At 37.2% G+C, this 10,329-nt stretch overlaps 1 protein-coding gene across 1 annotated transcript in view; it reads left to right on the plus strand.

The window, feature by feature from the left end:
• The window catches only part of LOC107713975 (tyrosine-protein kinase yes), a 31,461-nt gene that overhangs the window by 1,344 nt on the left and 19,788 nt on the right, over positions 1 to 10,329 (plus strand). The gene's annotated exons all lie outside the window — the stretch shown is intronic.

The raw sequence follows: 10,329 nt of genomic DNA on the forward strand, positions 1-10,329 counted from the left end.
AGTGTCTTATGTTCACCAAGATTGTTTATTTAATAAAGTAAACCAGTAATATAGGCTAGTTAAATATTATTACAATTTTAAATAGGTATTTTATATTGTAATATATTGTTTTATATTGCAATATTTCAAAATGTAGGCTAATTCTTGCGATGCAAAAGCTGAATTTTCAGCAGCCATTACTTCAGTCTACAGTGTCATATGATCCTTCAGAAATCATTCTAATATGCTGATTTTATACTCAAGATCAACAAGAATTATTGACAACCCTGACAGAAATTACAGTAAAGATTCTGTTGAATTTTTCACCAAAACCAGGACCTGAAACCAGAAAATCCCCGGTTTAACCAATATGCCACAAAGATGATTAGCTTGGTTTCATTTAGAAGTTTCCCACTCTCAGTTCAGGAACTGTCTATGTCCCTTTATGACCCTTTATACACACACACACACACACACACACACTCACTGGGTATACCATGTAAATATTATAAGACAAGGGATTTTAGCCTCAAGACTGTGTACATAGAATGACGGTGATCAGTGATGCTATTTCTGTACTATTGTTAACTAATATGCAGAGCAGGATGTTATTTTGACAGGGCTAAAAGTAGTATTACATAGACTACAAATGCATTGGTTAAATCTCTGTCTATGCTAAAGATGTATCTATGTATATTCATGATTCTGGCAGGGGTAGAAGGGGGTTGACTATGGTGGTTATGGGTCTATACATCCCTCATGTCAATCTTTTTCTGTCCTCCCTCATCCTTTGCTCCAGCCTTTGACAGGCACAGCAGGTGGCTTTTGTGGTATGAATGGACTCGGAAGGAAGTTTGTCCCCCTACTTGCTTGGCTCTGATTGGCAGCAGCAGCAGAATGCCATGGTGATTAGGCCATTCCGGAGTGCTGTGAGTCTGCCAGAGCAACTACAGTGTTACACTTAATGTTCAGCAGTCAGCTCAGCCAAGCTCTGTATTTACTAACACCGCGTTTTCACTGAAAACCAGAATGTGTTACCTTAGGATGAGGATTTGAGTTGAGATTCAGAGATCGTTTGGGATCAAGAAGTATCAGATTTTTTTAAGTTTAATGCAAAAAAGTGCAGGTTTCGCTTTTGAATTCATGACCATTTCCTTGTTGCATTGTGTTGTTTGTGCATGTGGTGGGTGGACATGGAATACAACAGAACTGTACAAGATCAGACTTGTATCATTGGTTAAGTAACTTCAGTGCTGGGACGGTCTGCTTTGAACGAGCAGATTTCACTCAGGTGGGCGGATCAACCCACCTGCCTGCTTAAAAACTGTTAAAAACTCCTAAAGTGAGTTGTATCAAACTTAAGGCCATAAAAAGTTTTAAATACGTTAAATGGTATAAGAAATGTCTTAATTATAATTTCAAGAGGTCTTACAGTTGGGGACGAAAAGACAAGAGTCGCGATACGGCTGGATTAAACTTCAAAAGGCAATGATGTCATTGAATAAATATGAGCGCTGCACGTTTCAAGTCAAAATGCGGCGCGGATGTCTTTATTTGAATGTATCTGAAGGGAACCGACTGTCCTCAGAAACGTGTTGTTGGCATTTAAAGCAGCATTTATAAGCGCTGAGCTGCTTTGTGTACAGCCGTTACCGGGGAAACCGCAATATTTCAGCGCTCCTAAAGCGCCACCTCGTGGCAGAGAATGAATTTGCATTTCCAATAAGCCTTTCTTGCTGTTTATGGTCAGATCAATGCAAATATCAACTCATGTTTTTACGCAGCAAACCTATAGAGTTGTAAATGAGAGAAGTTAATGTGCCTTCTAAAAATCTAAACAATTAAGACTAATATTTATACGTTTTAAATTAACAATTTATATGCTTGATTTATCCCTTTTCATAAAAATGGTCTAAAGACTCAAATGCTGTTGTATATGATTTTTGTTTTTGTAAAAACCTGTATCTGAACTGTAAATCATGCAATTTCATGGTTCAGTACTGTATGTTACCACAGACATTGTCCAACCACTCATACTGTTCATTTGACTTGTGCAGCTCTTAAAAAGGGTCATAAATTGCCTTACATTTATTTTTTAAAATTCTGCAGATACCCTGTAAATAGTGAAATAAAATTCCTTCCTTCATTTTTGTTGATGTTTGTGTATTGAAAATATTTTTGATTGACATTTAAACTCCTATCTGAATTTTTTTTTTTTTTTAAAGGTCTTTTTTTAAAAAAAGGTCTTTTTTTATTTGGGCTAGTTAAATTAATTTTAGGGCTACCAAAATTTGAAGAGTACCTCCCCGAAGGGCTACCAGGGATTTTGAAATTTTGTGAGCCCTGCCCATATTTGATATCATAGTTTTGAATAATAATAATCCATGTGACATCAGTGATTCAATCTTAATTTTATGAAGCTACGGGAGTACTTTTTGTGTGCAAAAAAAAATAAAAAAAATAACGGCTTTATTCAACAATTTCCTTCTCTTCTGTGTCAGTCGTTCATTAGAGTACCACGATGCATGTGAAAATGAAAAGTATTCTTATAGCTTCATAAAATTATGGTTGAAACACTGATGTCTCATGGAATATTTTAATGATGTCCTTCTGGGCCTTGAATGTGGAAGTTGCTTTGCTGTCTATGTGGGGTCAGAAAGCTCTCGAATTTCATCAACCTTTAATTTGTGTTCTAAAGATGAACAAAGGTCTTATGGGTTTGGGACATAAGGATGAGTAATGAAAAATTTTTGGGGTGAAATATCCCTTTAAGGGTAGATCCCTTGAGGGCAGCTGATGATGCTTTGAAGTGACATTGGAGTGATCAAAAATATTCCAATATACCAAAATAGTTTAGATTCCTCCATCCTCATTTTCTTTCCTTGCATCCTTCTCTTGCATCCTAAGGGTGGTGGAGCTAAGACGCAAGAAAAGGAAACAAGGATGCACAAATAAGAAATGAAATACACAGAGTTTCCATTTTTGGGTGAACTAATAAGTTTAGATGGGAGAAGGTATCACCTTTAGTAGTACTCATGCTTCAGGTGATGCAATATGAAATCCCAGTCATTGTTAATGCAGTGATCATGACCTGGGACACGTACCACTGCAGACACTGAAGAAAGCATACATTCAAACAACACGCATGGATCTCTGCAGAGCTGTTGATTTTCTGTCCTTAATCCATTTGATCTGACTAGCGCTGGCATGAGGACCAGTGTTTCATGTCATGAGGCATTCTGATGCTCTGACTGTTTAATCAGGTCTGTGTGCAAATGTGTCTGATCACTAACCGTGTCACTGTACAGCCGCCATGAGCGAGGACCCGCGGCCGTGACTGGAGCAGTGGGATTGACGTTTCTAACAGAGCGCTTTTCGTGGCTCTCATCGGCACTGAGGGGATAATGAGACGTCTCATAATTAGAGAGTTCATATCACTGACTTTGATTAGAATGTGGGTCAAATGATTGGTGTGTAATATGATTTACAGAGGACGGAAAGGACGTGTCAATACATGACGTCACTGATAAAGAGGGAAAGGCATGAATGATTTTAGTCCCATAGTCCCAAGCTGCTTTTGTATGCAACCATTTAAAAGTTTGGGTTCGTTTAAATTTATTTATATTTTACAGGCCTGTTAAATTCTTGAGTCTGGTTGGCTGACGAATCATTTTCAGGGAAACGCAGTGCTAAAGTAGTTCGAGGCAGATCTCGACTTTATTACATATCCATATCGTTTCGCCAAATGATTTCAGTTATTTCAAAGGTCCTTACAGTCTACAACAGCAAAAAAAACAACAACAATGACACTGACAAAGCAAATGTAGTAAACAATAAGATAAAACGTACACGTTTTTTTTTTGCAACGGAGGCATTGGATTAGATGTGTAAGAAATTAGTCCTACACACAAATACAATGTCGAACAATGTCTTTAGGTGCTTACCAAGATTGCGTTTAATATTTGTAAAATATGATTACAAATTAAAATGGTCTGTTTTGATTTATTTTAAAACTTTTTTCCTGTGATGGCAAAGCTGAATTTTCAGCGTTACTTCAGTTTTTAATGTCCTGTGAATCTGTGATACATTTTTATTAGGATTGTTGAACATTGAAAAGAACAGCATTTATTTCCAATAGAAATCTTTTGTAACATTATCAATGTCTTTACTGACAATTTGTTAATTTAATGCATCATTGCTGAATAAAAGTATTAATGATTATTATTTTTTTAAATCCTCTGTGTATTCCCTCAACCCTGTCAGGCCCAGCTTGATCAGACGGTGGATGACTGAAAGCTTCAGGAACCTTTTGTAATCCAACCTAACTGAATTTGATTCAGTTTGATTTTAATTCCTGTTAGCCTGGTAGAGTTCATTATGTTCTATTGTAGTTTATTGATCAGACTGCCTAGTCATATGTTTCAGCAGCTATTTATATTGCTGTAATCATGAGGGCCATTTGATATTCCTTTTAATATATCTTGGCCACTTGTTTGGTTGTTCAGCTGTTCAGTTCTTAGAGCTCAAGTGGCCAACCTGCTAATCAGTTTGGGTTGATTTACACTGCCTAACAGACGTGTGACCTTATAACAACTGGGCACGGTCAATGAGATTTATGACCCTTTGCCTGACCTCATTGACTGACTTAAAAGGTCTTTGTAATGGATAACTATAAAGGATAAACCCTGAAGCGCTGCTTCTTTTCAGTGAGACAGCAAAGCATTAGACCTATAAGAAGTGATGATGTCATTGTGGTTCAAGAAATTTAACCTATCAGAAGTGAAGAGAGCCTAGGTTGTTAGAATGTAATGTGAATAAGCAAAACACTTAAGTTTATATTTTGCCCTCTTGCTCCATTTAGCATTTAAATCGTATGGCTAATTCTATCTATCTATCTGTCTATATGTCTGTCTGTCCGTCTCAAATCTATCTATCTCAAAATATATCAAATCTATCTCAAATTTCACAAAACATTTACTATTAAATTGTGAAACTTAAATTGTTTTACAGGGTTTTCCCCCCATTTAAAAAAAAAATCTTAAATTGTTTTCTTTTTTTTCAGAATCACTGAATTTTTTATTTCATTTCATTGTTTCAAAGGCTGTTTTCCTCATTCAGGCAATCTATAGCCTTGCAATTTTTTTTTTTTTGAAGACATTTCACACACCCAAGTGCCCCTCGATAACCCCAGGATTTGCCTGTTAGCGCTTTGTGTTGTGCACAACTTGAAGGATCAGATATGGGTTTGAGAGTGTGGATTTGAGAATTGGAGGGCAGCTAAGTAGACATGCTCGACCATGTGCCTTTTTCATGTTTCAGATTTCTAACAGGGCACAGGAAAATGAGGAAATCTTTTTCGCCTTGAACTGCTATCATTCTTTTATGAATTATTTTGCGATGTCCACATGCATCAGTGACCTTGCATGGTTGGTGTGGTCCGGGTCTGTGTCAGCATCATCGGGGGCCTTGCTATCCTCTAGAAGATTAGACAGTGCAACTAGAAGGATTAAATACCTTCAAGACTCAGACCAGGGGATTTGAAATGAGGAACCCCATACACCCTCACACTGGGGCCCGGATCCAGGTCTTTTGCACTGCGGTTAGCCTAAACGGAGCACTAAATAAAATAACCCTTAAAGCTCATAATGAGCCTAAGCTTCCATCCTGCTGTAGTGTTGGGGACAGAGAACGGAGGAAATGTCTAAAGGTCAATAAGAAGATAAGGTCCTGTTTACGGCTGGTATTAAGATTAATTTTGGTCAATCGCATCACATGTAGAAGAGGGAGTCACATTCCTATTTACACCTTGTGTTTAAATTTGTCGCTTTTGTCCATTTTTAGCCACCTGTTTTCTGCTCTTTCAATCTGATATAGCTTCCGCAATTTACATAAGAATGTGAAAGGAGTTCACTTGTGTTCTCTCAAAAGTCCACTTGTGATCCGATTGGCAAAATCACATTTTAATACCAGGTGTAAACATGGCCTATAAGATGTTCCTTGATCTCCAAGCTTTCTCTTAAACACTTGTTGTCCCAACCCTGATTGCTGAGCAAGTTTTAGTGACTTAATTTGTTAATTTAATAGTTTTGAGTGTATGAACCAGCTTGCACTGCTTTCAGACAAGCTGTGTGAGTGAAAATGTACATGGATGTACAGTGCAGAGTTCATCCGAGCATAGAGAATAGGGCCCATCCGTCCGTGTCACTGATGTGTACACACTGTTAATGCTCTTTCAACCCTCTATAGGCACAGACCTCCCATTGTTTGCCAATAATCCTCACATCTGTGAACTACTTTCTGTCTCAGCCTTTTCTCTTCCAATCCTCTGTCACTCTTTCACCCATTTGCTGACATACGCTCTCTTGTCACTCATGCTGCTTTTCAAAGACCCACCCTACCCCAAACAAGTACTTGTGGTGTTGATCTGTGCTTTTACAATATGATAATCTTTAGAAGTACATGAGGGGAGAGGTGAGCCATTGACTAGAAAAATCTTATGTAATTGTAAGCTGGTGGGACAAAAATTGGATGCATGTCAATATATCAGATCTGTGTATTAGGCTTTGCAGTGTAAGGCCCAATCCCATTTCTACCCTTTACCTCTACACTTACCCCTACTCCTCCGTTTCACGCATTCACGTGAAGGGGTAGAGGTGTCTCGATTCTCTTTTGGTTGGAGGCGTAGGGGTAGGGGGAAGGGACAGATAGCCCTTCAAACGAAGATTTTTCGGGACCACACTTCAAACGAAGGGGTATGAGAATTATCTCAGCATAAACCGCTACAGCGGCAATGGCTGCCCGAGCAAACAAGAAAGACCCATAAATGTAAGCGTTATTGACATTAATAAAGATTTTAATTAAAAGTAATCATTTGTTTTATGTTACATTCAATTGTGTGTTCATATTTACAGTCACGTTATTCAAAGAAACGTTTACTGACTGCACGATAGTCCCACAACATATTTTCATTTCTGATCAGGGCAATAACCACCATAGACATTGAGGAGGAGGGGGGTCTTAATGCAGAATATATATTGTTTGAACACTTGGTGCCTTTTTTTAAATATAGGAGTTATCAAAATTGGGAATTGAAAGTTTGCTGGCATTGGCTACTGAAGTTTTGATCTCATGACAACCCCACTCTCACCCACTCCATTAGTTATGTGTGCTTGTCACACACTGAGCACTAAGCAGCTCTCTTACAAAGCTTAGATTGTGCTCAGAGGCCACATGCTTGCTTCTCCATTATTAGTCTGAATCCAACAACATTGTCATTTTACACTCTGTCCACATTTAGAGCAAATGGCACAGAGTGATGCTACAAAACTAAATCGCTCCCGTCACGCTCCACAAATCGGTGTCCACTAGGGCTGAACGATTTTGGAAAATAATCTAATTGCGATTTTTTTTTTTTACCAATATTGCGATTGCGATTGTGACCGTGTAATCGCAGCCTCTGCGATTGAAAAATCGAGTTTTTTCATATCGCGATATTATCGCAAATGCAATTAATCGTTCAGCCCTAGTGTCCACTGCAGGCATGTGACGTCACTATTGAAATTTATAATGGGAGCAATGTAGTTGTGCTGGCATCATGTCGCTTGCTCTCAGTGTAGGTCGGATGTAAACGATTCTTAGGCTTGAAGATTTTAGCAGAGGTCAAGGTTGAATTGATTGAAGCTCATTTGTCAGGAGTATATAAATGTTCTCCTCATTGAAAGGATGCCGCAGTCCCCTCAGGCCCAGTCTTTGAAATTACATTATGGGTATTAGAAGCAGATGATGTAGTACTGAGCTTTATATGACTCCATCAGAGGTCAGATCTTTCTCCAGTTACTTCCTGTCTACCGCTTCTCAGAGCTGGGATTGATTAAAGCCCATGCTGGCGTGTTTACAAGCACCCATCATTGGCTAATCCTGTCCTGAGGAGGTGACACCTTTCTAGATGTTTCCTCACCGGGTCAAGGGGGAGGATACAGCTCACGTTCGGCCCACTTCAAGCACTCAAGCTCACACTCAAACAGTCAAGCTCAACCACTCTTTACTGCTGTGTTTTGCTTGAATTTTTCATTTTTCAAACCCTGAAATACTCCCTTCTATAAAGTTCAACAGTGGCCGCCCACTTTTTTGGTAGCCCTGGTTATGTAAGTATTTTGCCCATAGGGATTTTTTAAAAAGTTTTCAATTAAGAGTTACATCATGGTATGATTCACTGAAGAAGGCTTGTTGCCGGAACATCTGATTGTTGATTGCTCTGTTGCGAAATAAAAAGAAACTTAAATTTATTAAGATATACAGCGAGTGCGGATCCTTTATTTGAAAGTGATTTTACTTACTCAATCTGATCGACGCACCCAAAACTAAGATCGAGCAGAGTGATTTTTATTTTTTCGTGAAAATTAAGTTACAAGCCATGAACTAAACCAGGCAGCTATGAAGCTATAACGGGGGCTTGTGGCAAAAATGGCAACAAAAATTCCCTTCAAATACAAGATAAAGGGGCAAAAATTGCTCCTGCACAAGTTAAATCTATTGCAATTAAAACGAAACGTGAAAATGAATGAAAAGTGTCAATTTGCAGAATTGCATTTAGGGCTGTGCACATTGCATCATGTTGTTTTTCACGCAGTGTTTTTTGCAGCATTGTGCATTATAACCAATCACACAAATTTCTGTTGAGCTTTTGAATGCAATGGCAAATCAGAGGCATTTCAATTTTCAGCACTGAAAACACTGGCGTTTTGTGCATGCACTCACTGACTGAATTCTGTGCACTCGTAAATTCTCTTCATCATAAACAACAGAGTGCAGAAAAGATGCAAGTAAGAAGTTAATTTTGCAGCTTCAATTATTTTTGTCGTAATATTGCAGGCCTACCCTGTAATGAGTTTGTTTTTTAAATGTATAATTTGTATACAATTTTAAATAGTTTGTTGTTATTGGTAACAGTTTATAGCGTGACGCTAATCTGCAGTGATTGGTCGATTTCAGTTTCATTTCATCATGTTTGTAATGCCTGATAAAGCAGCGTTTGTGAGCGCAGAGCTGCTTTGTGTACAGCGTTACCGGGGAAACCGCTATTTTTACCACTCCAAAAGTGGCACCTAGTGGCAAAGAATGAATTTGCATTTTCATTCAGAAAAAGTTTTCAAGTTGTCCCGGGTCTGCGCCAACAAGTGGGCGGGCAATATGCTAATGTTTCATGTTGACGTCAACATGAAACGGCTTGGGATTCGTTTTCAAAATGACTCGTTTCAATGTTTCAGAGTCGACTCTTTCTTTTGAGAGACAATAACTTCATACTCAGTGCACTTTCAGATTTAAAACTTTGCAGGATGTTTTCATTCACTTAGAGCTGTGTTACACACTGCATGAAACGTCATTTTCAAAAATCCATAATAGGGGCACTTTAAGTAATTGGTTTAATTTAAGTATTTGAAATGATAAAAACACAGATGCAATTAGTGATGGTAATTATAAAAGCTAACTTTAAAAATTGACCATACAAATATAAAAAAAAAATGCCCTTGGAAATAAATGTAAAATTATTTGTACACCAATTTGTTTCAGTGCATACGAATACTAAACAGTTCTTTTTGTGTGAGTCGCTTGTTTTTATTCTCTGATTGGTAGATTTTCACCAGAAACTTTACTGTTGAACATAATTGTTTAAAAAAAGCTGCCTGCTGGCTTTAACAAAAGTATATACTAGGGCCCTATGAAATCAGTTTTATTTTTTCCCAAATTCAGTTGTTTCCATTTTCATTTTTCTGGATTCCGTTTTTTTTTTTTTTTTTTTTCATTTTAATCTTTATAGAATTAAATTTTATTAATAAAAAAAAAACAATGAAATCATGAAACTTGCACAATTAAAAGCAATTTATTAAAAGTTTGACAGAAATTACATGAAGGCCCTATAAAGTGTTTCATTTTATTTTTTCTCAAATTCAGTTTTATTTTTACCAAATTCTGTTGTTCATTACTTTTCTGGACTCCATTTTAGTATTATTTAGTTTCAATAGATTTTATTGAAAAGAATCTCTAATTAAAAATTTTTTTTTTATCTTTTATTATTTTATTTATTTATTTATTTTCCCAGCAATACTGTTGTTACATTTTTCTGCTAAATAAATTCTGGTAAACAATTTTTCTGGTAAATATTTCTTAAAGGGGTCATATGATGCTTTTTTAAAGATCATTATTTTGTGTATTTGGTGTAACAAAATATGTTGACATGCTTTAATGTTCAAAAAACACATTATTTTTCAAATACTGTACATTATTGTAGGTCCTCTATGCCCCGCCTCTCTCAAATGCTTCGTTTTCTACAAAGTCCCTCCTTCAGACAAG

Source organism: Sinocyclocheilus rhinocerous, unplaced genomic scaffold, assembly GCF_001515625.1.
Source record: "Sinocyclocheilus rhinocerous isolate Xijiao unplaced genomic scaffold, SAMN03320098_v1.1 scaffold2043, whole genome shotgun sequence".
Classification (NCBI taxonomy): Eukaryota; Metazoa; Chordata; class Actinopteri; order Cypriniformes; family Cyprinidae; genus Sinocyclocheilus; species Sinocyclocheilus rhinocerous.